At 42.9% G+C, this 17,284-nt stretch overlaps 1 non-coding gene across 1 annotated transcript; it reads right to left on the minus strand.

The window, feature by feature from the left end:
* Positions 1–16,900: 16,900 nt before the first annotated feature.
* On the minus strand, positions 16,901–17,064 carry LOC126007405 (U1 spliceosomal RNA). The gene has a single exon (XR_007494981.1). It is a non-coding gene; the product is annotated as a U1 spliceosomal RNA (small nuclear RNA).
* Between the last annotated feature and the right edge of the window lie 220 nt (positions 17,065–17,284).

Here is a 17,284-nt window from a genome sequence, read left to right on the forward strand (position 1 = left end):
ACATGCATGTAAGGTGTATGCTTTACTTCTGAGCTACATCCCAGACCCCAAAACACAATTTTTTCTTTAAAACAAGGGGGGGGGGGGCCTGGAGAGATAGCACAGCGGCGTTTGCCTTGCAAGCAGCTGATCCAGGACCAAAGGTGGTTGGTTCAAATCCCGGTGTCCCATATGGGCCCCCGTGCCTGCCAGGAGTTATTTCTAAGCAGACAGCCAGGAGAAACCCCTGAACACCACCGGGTGTGGCCCAAAAACCAAAAAAAAGGGGGGGGGGGGCTTCTGGGGCCAGAGCAACAGCATAGAGGTAGGGGCATTGCCTTGCATGCAGCCAACACCGGACGAACCTCAGTTCAATTCCTGACATCCCATATGGTACCCTGAGTTTGCCAGGAGACACTTATGAGAGCAAAAGTAACCCCTGAGCGCTGCCAGGTGTGACCCAAAAAACAAACAAAAAAAAGGTTTCTTGGGCCAGGTAGTGGGTAGGGCATTTGCCTTGCACACACAGCCAACTCCAGGTTCCTTGCATTTTAGATGGTCCTCCAACCACCACCAGGATTAATTCCTGAATGCAGAACCAGGAGAAATCACTGAACATCATCCTGTGTGGCCCCAAACCAAAAACTGTTAATATTCCTGTGACTGCTACCTCTAAATTGTAAAATATTAGTATTCCATATTCAATTAAAAGAATAATTAGCACCACATGGTTGATCAAAACCATATAAAATGTAATGCATTTTAATAAAAACATTAAGGAACCAGGATAGATAATATCAGGGCTGGAGCAATAGCATGTTTGCCTTGCACACAACTGACTCAGAACGAACCTCAGTTCGATCCCCGGCTTTCTATATGGTCCCCAAAGCCAGGAGCGATTTCTGAGAGCATAGCCAGGAGTAACCCCTAAGCGTCACTGGGTGTGACCCAAAAAAACAACAAAAGCAAGATAGATAATATCCTGAGTCAAAGCAGATCTTAAAAATAGCCGGTGAGATAGCACAGCGGTAGGGTGTTTGCCCTGCATGCAGCTGTCTCAGGACAGACCAAGTTCGATTCCCTGGTGTCCCATAAACCAGGGGAAATTTCTGAATGCATAGCCAGGAGTAACTCCTGGGCATCACTGGGTGTGGCCCAAAATCCAAAAAAAATTTTATTTCATATTATATGATATTATTATTATTGATAGATGTAATTTTTTGAGAAATTTTGTTTAACTTGTTATACAGTTACATAAAAAGTTTCTTAATTATCATTTTGATGTTTTAAAGGCTCCTGTTTCTTTTTTGCTACTGGTTATGTCTTTCTTGGGTTTTTTTTTTTTTTTTTGCTTTTTTTTTTGTTTTTTTGGGCCAAACCCGATTGATGCTCAGGGGCTACTCCTGGCTACTCGCTCAGAAATTGCCCCTAGCTTGGGGGGACCATATGGGACCCCGGGGGATCGAACCATGGTCCTTTCCTTGGCTAGTGCTTGCAAAGCAGACACCTTACCTCTAGCCACCTCGCCGGCCCCTGGTTATGTCTTTCTTTTTTGATTCTTTGTTGATCTTTCTAGAAGTTGGTCAGTTATTGATCTTTCTAAAGAATCGCTTTTAACAAATTGTTCTCTATTGCTTTTCTGTATTTAAATCTTATATTGATTTTGTAATTTATGGCTTTTTGATATTTCTTTCCATCTATGTGCCTTTGGTTAATTGTTCTTCATTTTTTTGTTTTTGGTGTATGTGGAGAGAAGTCAATATTATTGACATGAGACTTTTCTTCTATTTTATTTTATTGTATTTATTTATTTATTTATTTATTTATTTATTTTTGGTTTGGGGACACACTCAGTGGCACTCAGGGGTTACTCCTGCTCTGCGCTCAGAAGTCGCTCCATATGGAATGCCTGGAATCAAATCCGGGTTTGTCCCTGGTTGTCTGTGTGCAAGGCAAACACCCTACCACTGTGCTATCATTCCAGCCCCTTTTCTTCTGTGTTAGTGTAAAAATTTAGTGCTACTTTTTTTTTCCTCTAAGCAATTCTTAGCTGTGTCTATAGCTTGTAATATATTGTCTTTTCACTTCCTTTCAAATTCAATGTAGTTTTGTATTTCCCTGGTGGTTTACTTCTTTCCATGGATATGTAGAAGTGTTCTAAAATTTTTCTGTTATCTTTCTATTAGTGACTTTTTAAAAATTTTATTCCAAACTATTTGAGAGTTTACTCTATACTATTACAATTCTTTTACTATTTTTGAGAACCCTACATAGTCGTCTAAGTCTGCCAGGTGTGATTCCTGAATGCAGAGCCAGAAGTAATCCCTGAGCACCTCCCAGGTAGGGAAGGGAAGGAAAGCGAAGCAAAGGAAAGGGAAAGAAAGAGGAAAAGAGGAGGAAAGGAAAAGGGGAATAATGGGGAAAAGGAAATGAAAGGAAAAAGGAAAGGAGTAAAAAAAAAAGAGGGAAGGAAGGTAGAAAGAAAGAGAGGGAGGGAGGAATGGGGAGGAAGGAAGGGAGGGAGGGAGGAAGGAAGGGAGGAAGGAAGGGAGGGAGGGAGGAAGGGAGGGACGGGAAGAAAGGGAGGGACGGGAAGGAAGGGAGGGAGGGAGGAAGGAAGGGAAGGAGGGAAGGAGGGAGGGAGGAAGAAAGGGAGGAAGGGAGGGAGAAAGGGAGAAAGGGAGGGACGGGAAGGAAGGAAGGAAGGAAGGAAGGAAGGAAGGAAGGAAGGAAGGAAGGAAGGAAGGAAGGAAGGAAGGAAGGAAGGAAGGAAGGAAGGAAGGAAGGAAGGAAGGAAGGAAGAGAGGGACGGGAAGGAAGGAAGGAAGGAAGGGAAGGAGGGAAGGAAGGAGGGAAGGAGGGAGGGAGGGAGGAAGGAAGGGAAGGAGGGAGGGAGGGAGGAAGGAAGGGAGGGAGGGAGAGAGGGAGAAAGGGAGGGATGGGAAGGAAGGAAGGGAGGGACGGGAAGGAAGGGAAGGAGGGAGGGATGGGAAGGAAGGAAGGAAGGGAGGAAGGAAGGAAGGAAGGAAGGAAGGAAGGAAGGAAGGAAGGAAGGAAGGAAGGAAGGAAGGAAGGAAGGAAATTCCAAGTAATCTATGGAGAAATTTCTTCCTCAAAGAATGAGCACTTAGAACAGTCTATTGAAATTGGTTTTCTCTGGGGCCGGGAAGGTGGCGCTAGAGGTAAGGTGTCTGCCTTGCAAGCGCTAGCGTAGGACGGACCTCAGTTCGATCCCCCGGCGTCCCATATGGTCCCCCCAAGCCAGGGGCGATTTCTGAGCGCATAGCCAGGAGTAACCCCTGAGCGTCAAACGGGGTGGCCCAAAAACCAAAAAAAAAAAAAAAAAAAAAAAAAAAAAAAAAAAAAAAAAAAAAAAGAAATTGGTTTTCTCTGATGACTTAGCTTCGAAGAGTACAGTATGGAGAACTAGGGTACTCAGGAGAAGGGAACTTGACAATATGTGTCAGACCTCCCTCTCCAGGTGAGCAAGGACACCACCAGCACCACAAGCATCCTTTCTGGGTGGGGTGATCCCTCCCCCAAATCCCAATGCTCAGTCTTACCAGGAGAAAACCATCCCAAACCTGCACTGAAGGACAGTCTACAAATGACCTGCCCACCACTCCTCTGACCCGGAAGCTCATCAAGAACAAGGAAACTGCCACAAATCAGAAAAGACTAAGGAGATGTGACAGCCAAAAGTCATTGGGGGTGTGGGTAGAACTTGGGTGAGATCCTTGAACAGAAAAGAGAAGGTGGGTAACAAACTGGTAAGTTTACTAGAAAGTATTATGTCCAGTGACATAATAGTAAAAGTCCAGTGGCAAAGCCTCATACATGTAAGACAGAATTAATTGGGGAAGAGAAATACATGGAATGCTGGTACCCTCTGCGGACCATTTCTTTCTAAGCTTGTTCTAGCATCAAATCACACATGAGCCACTAAAGGTTGGTAAAGGCACCCAGGCATGAGATTATTCACATGTGGCTGGCACCACTGCAAGATGACCACCACAATGGACAATAGTTTGGCAGCAACTTTCAAAATGAAGTATCAGCTATCCCATGACCAGCAGCAATTGTCCTCTATTTTCCCCACCACCACCAAAAATGGGGATGGGAACATTATGATCCCACAAACACCTAATGTTTCTAGAGACTTTATATGGCTCATTATCACAACTGGAAATAAGCTCATCTACTCTGGTGGGCTGGATGGTGAAGCCAATTGTGCTTGTCCAGCAACACAAAACAATAAAATCCAGCAACACAAAACATTAAAGTCCAGCAACACAAAACAACACAACCAACAAAAATGAATCCTGGGCCAGAGTGATAGCATAGTGGTAGGACATTTGCCTTGCATGAAGCCGACCCAGGATGGATCCAAGTTCGATCACTGGCATCCCATATTGTCCTCCGAGCCTGCCAGGAACAATTTCTGATCCCAGAGCCAGGATTAAACCCTGAGTGCTTACCACCGGGTGTGGCTCCAAAATAAAAACAAACAACAACAAAAAAAAAGAATCTCTAAGGAGGCATGGTAGTAGTGGTGGTGGGGGGGGGGGGGATGAGGATCCCCAAAGGTTCATGTTGTCAAGTTCTATGATATAGCATCCTTGAAATACCAACATTACAGAAATAAAGACAATATTTATATTTAATTATATTTAATTTATATTTATTATTTATATTAATATTAATTATATTAATTTATATTTAATTATAATTAAATATTAATATTTAATATTAATAATAAATATTTTATTGAGAAATAAATAAGAGGCCAGAGAGATAGCATGAAGGTAAGGCATTTGCCTTTCATGCAGAAGGTCATTGGTTAGAATCTCAGCATCCCATATAGTCCCCAGTCCCTGCCAGGAGCAATTTCTGAGCATGGAGCCAGGAGTAACCCCTGAGCACTGCCGGGTGTGACCCCCCCAAAAAAGAGAGAGAGAGAGAGAGAGAAATAAATAAGCAGACACTTGCCTTGCATGAGGCAGACCAACTGTTGGATGGGATCCCCTGAGCTACTAGGAGAGATTCCTGAATGCAGAGTCAGGAGTAACCCCTGAGCACTGCCAGTTATACATCCCCCCAAAAAATGACAATATGAAAAATTCTCATGATGATAAAAAATTGTGTATATCTTGACTATGAATATCAAAGTCCTCTTTATATTATACTACAATGGTACAAAATACTAGTATGGACTAAATAGCACCCCAAAACAAAATACCTGTTTTTATTGCTTATTCTTATTGTATGTGAATTTCTTTTTTCCCTAAACATTTCATTGAGATTTTTCTTACTACAAAATTTATAGTTAATGAAATAGATACAAGTTATATTTTAAATATATATCCATATGTATATCTAGGCATGATGTGATTTGTTATTATAATTAGACAAGGAAGAGCATCCATTCTATTTCTGCTTTCAATTTTTATAGAAGCATTGCTGGGAAACTTTGTTCACATAAATAAGTTCTATGGAGCTTTATTATAGCAATATGATTTAACTCTCTGAACTCTTTCCAAGTTCCATGCCAAAAATAACATACTGCTCTATCATCAAGAATTATTTTTAATAATCTATCAGTTGGCAACTCTATTAGGCCTTCCTTGGATATCTCTAAGAGCGAGACTTAGAAAACATTTGACTTGCACAATGACCTGCGAGAAGACATGACAACAACGATGACCTGCTCTACAGGACATGGTTCTCTCTATTGCCCCTTAAGTGTGAGGTGAAACGAGAGGATGCTCTGCACCATCCTGACTGCAATATGGGATATGCAGACTCCAGGATCTTTAATACAGAAGAATGATACCAACAACAGAGACTATGTGAGGAATGGAGGTGTATTGCCACTACAGACTATGACTTGAATTGGACAAACTAGTTTGCCTGGAGCCTAGAGCCAGTCCTGTGCCAGGAAACTTCAGGGGTAGGGTCTCCATGTATTTAGACCATAATTTGTCTTTCCATGTCCCTTATGTTTTGGTGGGCCTATGCAAACAAATGCCACTTTAATATCGTTTTTTACTATGTTCTCTTGACTCCAATCCTTAAGAAAAACAACCCATTAAAACTTTTGAGGTTAACTTAAACTAGTAAGCATGTGCATGGAACTAGATAAATGTACTTTGCCCTCAATGTTTAAAGAGTTACATAAGTCTAATATCTTTAGATTATATGGTGTGCTGCTAAGAAACAATATGTACTACAACTGGGGATTTGAGGGACAAAGTAATTGTATTGTACATGGGTTCAGTTTTGTTTTTCTTAATGTTCTTTGACTGAAAGTTCAAGGCTGGGATATCATCGATGGAACTACTGAGAATCCTGTTTATGGGTGATTGGGCTTCCACTGTAACTTTACCCTGTCCTCTTTCTTTGCATCTTTGTTGTCATAATTAAAATAATAAAAAAAATAATTAAAAAAAAAAAAAAAAGAAAGAAAAAAAAAAAAAAAAAAAAAAGAAAACATTTGACTTGCAAATCATTATTGCCTGGTTTTTATAGTAACTTCTCTGTTTGCTTTCCCAACTTTTAAAAAATGATGGTTAATCATCTTTGTTCTTTTTCTCAACACCTTTTAAATGATAGACTTAGAATTAAGTCAATTGCAATATTCATTTTAATACACATTTGCCCAAACATTTGAAAGGGGCTTACTTCTAGCTTTGTGCTCAGAGATCATTCCTGGTGGGGGGGATAGAAAGACCATTGGCAGTCCTGGGATTCGAACCAGGGTCAGTTGCATTCTAAATAAGCATTTTCCCATTATACTAACTCTCTGGTCCCAAATCATTTTTTTGTAAAGTAAAGAGAGAGAGAGAGAGAAAGAGAGAGAGAGAGAGAGAAGTTTTTTACTTTATTTTTTTATGTCTTCAAGACGTTTAAAGTTCCCTTTCCAATATGTTCAATTTATGAGTAACATACAATTTGGTAACATACCAATTGTTGAAGCCAGCATCATTATAAAATTATAATAATCTTCCAGAATCAACTTGTTTCCTGTCTAAATATAAGACAATAAGTACTTTGACAATCATTGGGGATGAATAGGGACAATTATCGAACATAAAGTATTGACTTACTATCTTATTATACATTCTATCTGAATTCAAATTAGCCCCCTAAATGTCACCAAGTACCGTATTTCTAATTTCTAATGCCCTTCTTTGCCAAGAGCAGAAAAGTATATAAAATAGGTTGACATGGGCCAGAGAGATACCATGGAGTCAGCATTTGCCTTGCATGCAGAAGGATGGTGGTTCAAATCCCTGCATCCCACATGGTCCCCCAAGCCTGCCAGGAGCGATTTCTGAGCATAAAGCCAGGAGTAACCCTCGAGTGCTGCTGGGTGTGATCCAAAAACAAAACAAAACAAAAAAATAATAAATAAATAAATAGGCTAACATGCAAAGCTTGATATTTGTGCTGTCTTCATAATATTTTTTAGTTATCCTTTGATGCCACTGGGAGTTTTTAAACTGTGGTCTACTGTACCATAATCAATTTTCGGGTGGGTAAGAGTTAATATCTTTTTATTCTTTGTGAAGTAGGGGAAAGGCTTTGTGAACATGAGTGAGACTTAAAATTAGCGCATTCTTTCCCCTCCCTTCCTCCCACAATGAATTGCAAATGATTGTAAAGCAGAGGCTTAGTGCATCCATAGGGCGTTTGCCTTGCAAGTGGCTGACCCAGTAGGGACCTCGGTTCAATCCCCAGTGTCCCATCTGGTCCCCCAAGCCAGGCGCAATTTCTGAGTGCATAGCCAGGAGTAACCCCTGAGCATCACTGGGTGTAGCCAAAACAAACAAACAAACAAACAAACTAAGGGAAATAGTAGAAATGGAAGTAAGTCTCTGTATCTTGACTCCCTTAAGAAATTTCTTCCTGATATTCTTTGGGAAGTGAAGTCTCCTCTGGGAAACTCACCATCCAATTGGCAAGTCACTGGTCCAGTTCTATACAACCCCATTCAGAAGCAGATGTATGGCGATCAACAATGTCTTTTGAACCTAAGAAGTATTTTTAGAAGCAAGAGAGAGTGCAGGGGATAAGGTGCTTGCCTTGCACGCAGTAGGTCCTGGCTTGGTCACTGCACCACATGTGGTCCCTTGAGCACTGCTAGGCATCACTCCAGAAATGACCCAAACCCACCCCTAAATCCCAATATATCATCTCCTTGGAATTCCAGCTTAACTTCTAGACTAGTGATAGTCAAATGAGTTCATTTTCACTAAAATGTTGATGACATATGACCAATAAACTCTCCAAAGATGCCTTCAAGCTCAGAAGTGCAGTGAAACATTTTTTTCCCCTATTGGGAACAGGATTTCAAAAATTAGACAAAAAAAAAGAGTCAAGAAAAAAGAATGTTGAAGATGAGGGTTCTCATCACTCAACACGACTCAGTCACAAAACCCTGCAGTATCCATCACTCTTGACCCCATAAATAGGGCCAATAGAGACCAGTAGATGGCGGTCTTCATATTAACTGATTATTCACTGGAATAGCCCTACTTTCTACCAGATGATTTGTATAGAGTTGTTGGGCTTAATGGGTGCAATGGGGAGCTACCTGCCCAGTGCAAATAGAAGAACTTAGATGAGAGCTCCACCTATGCAAAGTCAACTACCTCCCAGGACTTGGCATCTAAGCCTAAAATTCAAACACATCCAAATCTTTGGTGGTCAAAGGGGTATAGCAAGCAGGAAAGCTAAGTGAGGTTAGTCATGAACACTTTGGCAGGAACTAATGTGGGATATTCATTTAGGCAGGCAAGAACCTTGAAAGGGCATAATAAAAAGGGATAGGAAATGGCTCAGGGACAAAGCACCTCCCTTGCAGGAGAGACCCCTTGAGTTGGATGCCTGATACCACCTACATGCCCATTCCTAGTGGCAATGGCTCTTGCAATCCCAAAGTGCACCATGACTAGTACCTGTGTGGCTGTTACAACGGAAGTGTCTTGGTTGCACACAACCAAGTGTGTGCAAATCCCATTCATCATAAGAACTATGATAATGGAAAGTGGGAAAGCGCAGCAAAGGATTGGTTGTTTCTACAGAGCTTCATTGCTTGTGAGGCAGGACACTGTACATATATAGAGAGAGAGAGAATGACATATAGGGACTAAGCATTTGAGTTATTGCCTTCTTTTCTTTTGAGAGGCGATTTGTGCCAGTCAGCGGTACACAGGGTTTAGTCCCCATTCTGTCATCAGGGAATCTCTTTAGTGGGGCTCAGGGAACTATGTGGTAAGAAAGATCAAACTAGGGTTTGCTTCATACAAGGCAAGCATCTAACCCTCATAGTATCTCTTCATTCCAGTCATAGTATCTTATATTAAAACAAAAAGAGAGAGGAGACAAGTCAAGGGGTAAAGGGGTACAGTTCAATAATAAGACATAACAAAAGGAGGAGGAGGAGGAAAAGAAGGAGCAGGAGGAGAAGAATTAGAAGAAGATGAGGAGAAGGAGAAGAAGGGGAGGGGAGGGGAAGGAGGAGAAGGAAAAAGAGAAGGAATAGGGGAAGGATGAGGAGAAAGAAGAGGAAGATAGAAGGAGGAAGAGCAGGAGAAGGAAGAGAAAGAAAGAAAGAAAGAAAGAAAGAAAGAAAGAAAGAAAGAAAGAAAGAAAGAAAGAAAGAAAGAAAGAAAGAAAGAAAGAAAGAAAGAAAGAAAGAAAGAAAGAAAGAAAGAAAGAAAGAAAGAAAGAAAGAAAGAAAGAAAGAAAGAAAGAAAGAAAGAAAGAAAGAAAGAAGGGAGAGAGGGAGGGAAGGAGGGAGGAGGGAGGGAGGGAGGAGGGAGGAAGGAAGGAAGAAAGGAAGGAAGGAAGGAGGGAAGGAAGGAAGGAAGGAAGGAAGGAAGGAAGGAAGGAAGGAAGGAAGGAAGGAAGGAAGGAAGGAAGGAAGGAAGGAAGGAAGGAAGGAAGGAAGGAAAGAAGGAAGGAAGGAAGGAAGGAAGGCAAAGTTAGTTTCTACATCTCTGTTTGCCTGAGAAGATCTGAGATGGCTGCAGCAAGTTTGCTGCAGAGCCTACAAAGCTCACTGCAAGTAGCCTGGAGAGATATCACAGTGGGTAAGATGTTTGCTTTCCACACAACTAACCCAAGTTTGACCCCTGGCACCCCATATGGTCCCACCAGCACTGTCAGGAGTGATCCCTGAGCACAGAGTCAGGAGTAAGTTTGAGTACTTCTGGATGTGGCCTCAAGCCCAGAAATAACTGCATTTTGGAAATAATAACGAACTAATAAGATAAATAACAAAAGAGATAAATAACAAAAGAGAGAGAGAGAGGGAGGGAGGGAGGGGGAGACAGACAGAGACAGAGAGCAGAGAGAGAGAGAGAGAGAGAGAGAGAGAGAGAGAGAGAGAGAGAGAGAGCAGTAGCCTAAGCACATTAGGCAAGAGTTCCAGATTCCAAACCCTGTACCAGGAGAAACCTCCTACCCCCAGGATTAACCCCTCAACACCTGAACACCTCAACACGTACCTCTCCCTCCCAAAAAAAGGGAGACTAAACTCTAAGCAGTTGATAGAGGAATTGAAGGCCCCTATTTTAAAGTCCTCGTTTAATTAATATCAGTAAATTCACATCAGCCTTTCCTCCAAGGAGAAGAGGAACCAGACTGGGGCCCAATCAGTCTCCCCCAGGCTGACCCATCAGCCACTCATCTCTCCGCTTCATGCTCTGCTCTTGCGAAGGTTTTCAAAGCTGTCTCCCAAACGCTGGAAACTCTGGGGGTACACCCTGACCTAATAATCAAGGACAGCTGCACCACAGGAGACCCCCCCCCCAGAGGTTACCTCCCACACTGGCTGGAGTTATTGTTCCTTTCCCAACCTCAGGGAGGAAGGTGTGGGAAGCTGAAGACAAAGAAAGCAGGGAGCAGCCCTGCAGGACTCCAAGACAAGGAAAAGTTCATTCTCAGAAGGAAAATTCCCAGGGTACAAAGAGGTTCAGCATGGATGCATGCTTCATGCTGATCTGCCCAAGGCTGGCATTGATGGCCCGCATGGCAGGGTGAACAAAGCCCTCCCATAGGGAAGCCCCCCTCTCCTCCCCGTTTCTCCCACCCGCTTCCTGGGTGGCTTTGGACAGGACTTTTGACCTTTCCTCTCTGTCCCGTCAGTCTTCAACAGAGATAATAGTGTTTGTCGCTTTTATCTTGGGAGGATGCTATAAACCTCAAGCTTGAAAGGAGAGTGATGAACTCTGGTGGTGTGGGGAGGGTCTGTCCAGCAGACAGGGAGTGGGTGGTGACACAGTGTGTCTTTAGAATCTCACCCAGCAGTGTCTGCCTCCCCAAAATTCTTCTTCTTCTAGGGTTGGGGACAAGAGGGGGGGAGAGGAGTTTCACAGCCAGCAGTGCTCAGGAGCTATCCCCAGAATATATTCAGTACTGACCCCTGGTGGTACTCAGAAGATCATATATGGGTTGCTGGAAATTGAACCGGGGTCAACGACATGCAAGGCACATGCTTCAATGCACTGTACCCCTAAATGCTCTTGTGAGACACCCCTTTTGTCTCACCTGCTCTTGTTCCCATACCCCTCAGATGCTTAAGATCTTCGTCTCAGACAATTCCAAAGTATCTTCTGCCCAATTTAAGAGTAGCCTTGGGAACTGAGCACAGTGGTAGGGCATTTGTCATGCACACTGCTGACCTGGGGCGGACCGGGTTCGATCCCCGACATCCCATATGACCCCCCCAAGCCTTCCAGGAGCGATTTCTAATGCAGAGCCAGGAGTAACCCCTGAGCGCCACCAGATGTGGCCCTAAAACCAAAATGATGATGATGATGATGATGATGATGATAATAATAAAAATAAAGAGTAGTGTTTTCTTTTTTTTAATTTATTTATTTCTAGTAGGTCAGTTAAAAACTCCCTTAAGTTTAGATATGGACCAGAGAGATAGCACAGTGGTAGGGCTTTTGCCTTGCAAGTGGCCAACCCAGGACCAACAATGGGTCAAATCCTGGCATTCTATATGGGACCCTGTGCCTGCTAGGAGCGATTTCTGAGCAGAGAGCCAGGAGAAATCCCTGAGCATCACTACGTGTGGTCCCAAAATAGACAAACAAAAAAAGTTCTGAATGTCCTGGGCATAGGCACCAGCGAGCTCCCCACTGGAGATAAATGTTGTCTTCTGAGGCCAAGGTTTTTAAACAATCTGCCTTTAATCTCTCTCCTCTAATTCCAATCTCAGGAAGGACGAATAAACCCACACGAAACTGAAGACTCATCATTAACATCTGAAGAACAGAACTCAAATGGGTTGAGCAACAAATAGGAACCAAACTTGATTTCATTGTCCACTCTGGTTTGCAAATCAAAGTGCCAACTTTAATCTGTGTCAACTGTCAACAAATGCAGCATGTAGTAGGTCTATAAAAATCCTATATGCCACTTTTTTTGTAACCACACTTCCCTGCCCATAGTGATGATGCCTGAGGTGTTTGTCTATCCCTCTAGAAGGTCAGGTAGCTTATAGAGCAACTTCTTATAGGAATGTGAACACTTTTGAGATGACTGCATGTCACCCCATCATCACTGCCACCACATGACCACCCCACCCTGTCTTTAAGTCATGCCAGGACAGTTTTTTGAAGTTTGACATACAAGTTGTATCCTACTTTGGGGGAAATGAACAATGGCATAAAGAACTACCGTATTTGCCGGCATATAAGATGACTGGGCATATAAGACGACCCCCTAATTTTGCAGTTAAAACATAGGTTTAGGCCTATCTTCACTGTATCAGACAGAATGTTCCTGTGCTGAAACTGTATGTACCACAGTGAGCCAATCACAACAAGCAAAGGTTCAGAGGTTCTACTGTAATAGACTTCCTCTCTGACTCTGGCCAATCTGAGCAGGCTTTTGACAGTGTAGATTCGGGTCTAGAACATTGTCTAATTTGCATGCATCAAAAGCCTGCTTGGATTGGCTGAGTTAGAGAGGTGGTCCAAGCAGCCTTGCAGTGATTGGTGCAGGATTGAGTTGGAAAATTTGTTTTGTGGCAATATTCAGACAAATTTCGTTTAGCAGCATATTAAAACATTTTTCGGGATATACTCGGCATATAAGACGACTGCCGATTTTTGATTGACTTTTTTTTGTTTCAAAAGTCGTCTTATACGCCGGAAAATATGGTAGGTAAATGAACTCTGGTACGTATATAGAATGGAATATTACTCAGCTATGGAAAAAATGAAGGCATGCAACTTGCTTTTACGTGGATGGATCTGGAGAGTGTCTTGTTGAGTGAATTAGCCAGGGGGAAAGGGACAGACACAGAATAACCTCTCTTATGTGTAGGATATAAAGAAACATAGTAGGCTAATAAGAAATGGCCAAAGACAATAGCAGTAACATAATAGGCTAATAAGAAATGGCCAAAGACAATAGCAGTAAAAAGCTACCACAATGGAGGAAAGGAGATAAGGAGGGAAGACAGGGACAGTGGTGTAAAGGGGGAGTTATAAGTGGGAGTCCAGGCTCCAAAACAAGGATCTGGTGAGATGCGAGTCTTGAAGCAAACATTGGTGAAGGAAATTATCCATACAGTGCAAAGGTTCAAGAACGAGTTTGGGAAATTCAGCATTCAAGCCAGGAATCCCACCACACAAACCTTCTGCTCCTATGAAGGAAAGCAGCTTAGTGGAAGAAGACAAAAGAATGAGTGCCTGCCTTCCTCAGAGCCCTGCTTTTGATAAGAACCAGGCCACACCCTAGGGTGGGAGAGGAACACCAAGTAGGAAATATCCAATAATCCCATCACCAGATCACACCCTAGGGTAGAATATAAATATTGATTAAGGTAGAACCAGTAATCTAACAGTGGGGGAGAAATGGACAATGGGGACAAAGGGTAGTGCTAGATTGTGTTATGCCTGTCTGTGATTAACAGTATTATAAACTACAGAACCTAAAATAAAAATCGCTAATGAGATAAAGCCAATAAAGGCATGCGCGTGTGATAATTGTTCAGTGAATATAGTAATCCTACCTAGGTGTATTCACCATTCCCTCCTTTATGCATGAATAATATTCCACTATAGAGATATACTTCAACTTTTGGTTCCTTTGATTCATTTAAAGACATTGTGTCATTTCCAATGTCTTGCTGACTCTGAATAATAAAGTTTCCTCAAACAATTTCATCAATGAGAATCCCTGCCTATTCCATTGGCTCCATGTGGGTTTCTGGAATATTCAAACTGAGATACAGCTTTGAGTTCAAGGAACTTCCCTGGTGGTCATCTGGTGGAGGCAAGCAAAGTATTATAAATACTTTATAATGTCTCATTTAATAGGAGAACTCAGGTGAATGGAGAGAGAGCTCAACTGGATGGAGTGCATGTTTTTCAATAGGAGACCCAGGTTTGATCTTTAGAAACTCACAGCCCCTGAGCTCTGCCAGGAACAAACTCAAGCACAAAAGTGGAAGTAACCCCAAGCACTTTCAGTGTGACCCTCAACCCACCAAAAAAATAAAATGAAACCAAAGGAGAGGAAGATTCATGTCTTGCAGGTCGGAGGCCACAAGTTTTATCTGAGTGCTATCCCACCCCCTGCAGTGTTATTGGAGTACCCCCAATGGCATAACCCAGTGTGCCATCCCCAGAATACCATGAACAAGTATATGGTCATGAGCGAAAATATTTAAGCTCTAGTGTGTCAGCAACACAAACCCAGAGTGAGTAATCAATTCCTTGTCATCACAGCAATGGCAGCAACATTAAAAAAAAAAGTGGGGGTGTATGTTTATAAGTCAATAAACAAATAAAAAAAAAGAGGTCTTGAACACCAAGTGGGAAAATGGCTCAGGCATTGCCACTTTCTCTCTCCAATCTTCTTCAAATATTTTCTTCCAGTATTCTCCAAAGTTACTCTGCCCTGATCTCCTAGGCTGAAGGAGAGTCCTTTCCCCTTCCCCATCAACACAGGAACAAATTTCTTTCCTAACAAGATTTACTCTCTCTAATCTTTCTGCCCATTTGTGCATGGACTTTCTCTCTGTTGTTCCCCCAAGTCAGTCTCCCACACAATCTTCAGTGCCTCTGATTATGCCTAGCATATCACAGGGATTCGATAACTATCTGATGGGCCCAAGCATGGCTTTGCACTTTTTTCTTAGCTTAGAAAGATGGTTTATCACCTGCCTCCATCTACTAGAACACACAAAACCACAGGACCAGGAGCTTGATGCTGCTATCTACCACTCCCCTCAAAACTGAGATCTGAAAGCATTTGAAAAAGGAATGTCCAAGATAAATAGAAGCAGAGGAACCCAAGTAGGGGGAAAAAAAATCCCTATAGCCACGAGAATCTGAGCTGGTCTTGGAAGGAATCATAGGATTTGGATCACATCATTGCTTTAATCTCCTAATTCCATGCGATTCTGTCTTCATAATAAAGAACTCACATGTACCACTCAGTACATTTGTTCCATAGGAGACATTGCTGAGGGCCCATGAGGACCATATTTTCTATTACAGGGAACATCTTTGGACTTGCTTAGAAGTCAACCTGAAATACTGTTCTGCCTTTAAACAAAATTTGCTTTGACACATTCTTGTCATGGAAGTCAACCTTTGTTTGAGTGATCGGCCCAACAGCTGCAGGCCAGAGGAAGCTCAGGAAGCACCCAGCCTGCTGTTGAAGCAGCTGGCCACTTAAGACTTAGGAGACCACCCTGGCCCTGCAGGCATCAGCAGCTGCTTGCGTGCATGGAAACTCTCCTGAGTCTCTCCGCCAACAGTAGAGAAGAGAGAAAATGGATTTGGCCACTGGGATAACCTGTGTGTCATCTCTAACACGAGGTCATTACAGCCCTGCCTGCTGTTTGTGTGGCTGGAACAGGAAGTCCTTAAGAGCTGTTGGGGCCAAAGAGATAGCACAGAGGTAGTGCATTTGTTTGCCTTGCATGAGGCTTACCAGAGAAGGGCCCAGGTTCGATTCCCAGCATCCCATATATGATTCCATATATGATTCCCTAAGTCTACCTGGAGCTACTAGGGATAAAGGGATTGAAGGACACAGTGCTCTTTGGTTCCCTGCAGGGTCAGAGATCTCTAGGGCCACACTCAGTGATGCTCAGAGACCATGGGATGCGGTAGAGCAAACCTAGGTCAGGTGTATGCTAGGCAAGCACCCAACTGAAGTGCTAACTCCTGGTCCACTGTTCACCTTTTAATTGGGGGTTCTGTTTGCTTTTCTACACAGAGTCACACGTGGCTATCTGTGCTCAGGGTTTATTTCTGGCTCTGTGCTTAAGAGTCATGCATGGTGGGCCCAGAGGACTATACATAGTGCTGGGGATCAAATTTAGGTAAATAATTGTTATATAGTTGTGGTGCTCCTGCACACCTGACAGTGGCCCAGCCAGACATGACTCCAGGCAGCTGAGTTGTCAGGAAAAGGGCTCATTGTGTGTGGAGTTTACAGGGACCAAACTCAAGACTTCCCCTTGCATTGCAACATTTGTGAGCATGAAGTCCATTCATGTTGTTGAACAGTCATCACCTCCAACCAGCTCCAGAATGTTCTGCATCTCCCAAAGTGAAACTCTCCCCTCCTGAAACTATTATTCTCCCATACCCTCACTGTTGACCTCCGAGCTGCCATTCTTTGTTCTGTTTCTGTGAGTCTAACTACTTCTGGATAAGCTCAGGGTGTCTCCTGACTCTACACTTAGGAATCACTTCTGGTGGAACCTGATGGTAAGTGGGACATATATGATGCTGGGGATGGAACTCCAGTTGTCATATGCAAATAACTGCCCACTGTACTCTCTCTCTCTCTCTCTCTCTCTCTCTCTGGCCCCCAGCAAGTTCTTTCTTTTCAATGCTGCATGTGACTTCTTTTTTTTCTTTCTTTTTTTTTCTTTTAGGGGAGAGTGCAAACGCAGTCCCCGATTACCACAAATTATGCAGTTGAGTTTCCCACATTTGAGGAAATCGCAGGGGTCAGCACATCCGGAATGCAATGGATAAGCCTCACCCTGGGAAAACCACCTTCGTGATCATGGTATCTCCCCTGCCAGGTAAGTACGCATGTGACTTCTTAACACACAAAGATTATGTCTTGTTTAGACATTAGATTTTCATGGGCCTGGAGCAGGCATTTTTATTATCCACATCCTGTAGAAATGCTTGGGACTTTGCTATAATACCAACTTTTTAAAAAATCAATATATTTAGGGGCCGAAGTGATGTCGCAAGGGGTAAGGCATCTGCCTTACCCGTGCTAGCCTAGGATGGACTGTGGTTTG

This window comes from Suncus etruscus, chromosome 4, assembly GCF_024139225.1.
Source record: "Suncus etruscus isolate mSunEtr1 chromosome 4, mSunEtr1.pri.cur, whole genome shotgun sequence".
Taxonomy (NCBI): domain Eukaryota; kingdom Metazoa; phylum Chordata; class Mammalia; order Eulipotyphla; family Soricidae; genus Suncus; species Suncus etruscus.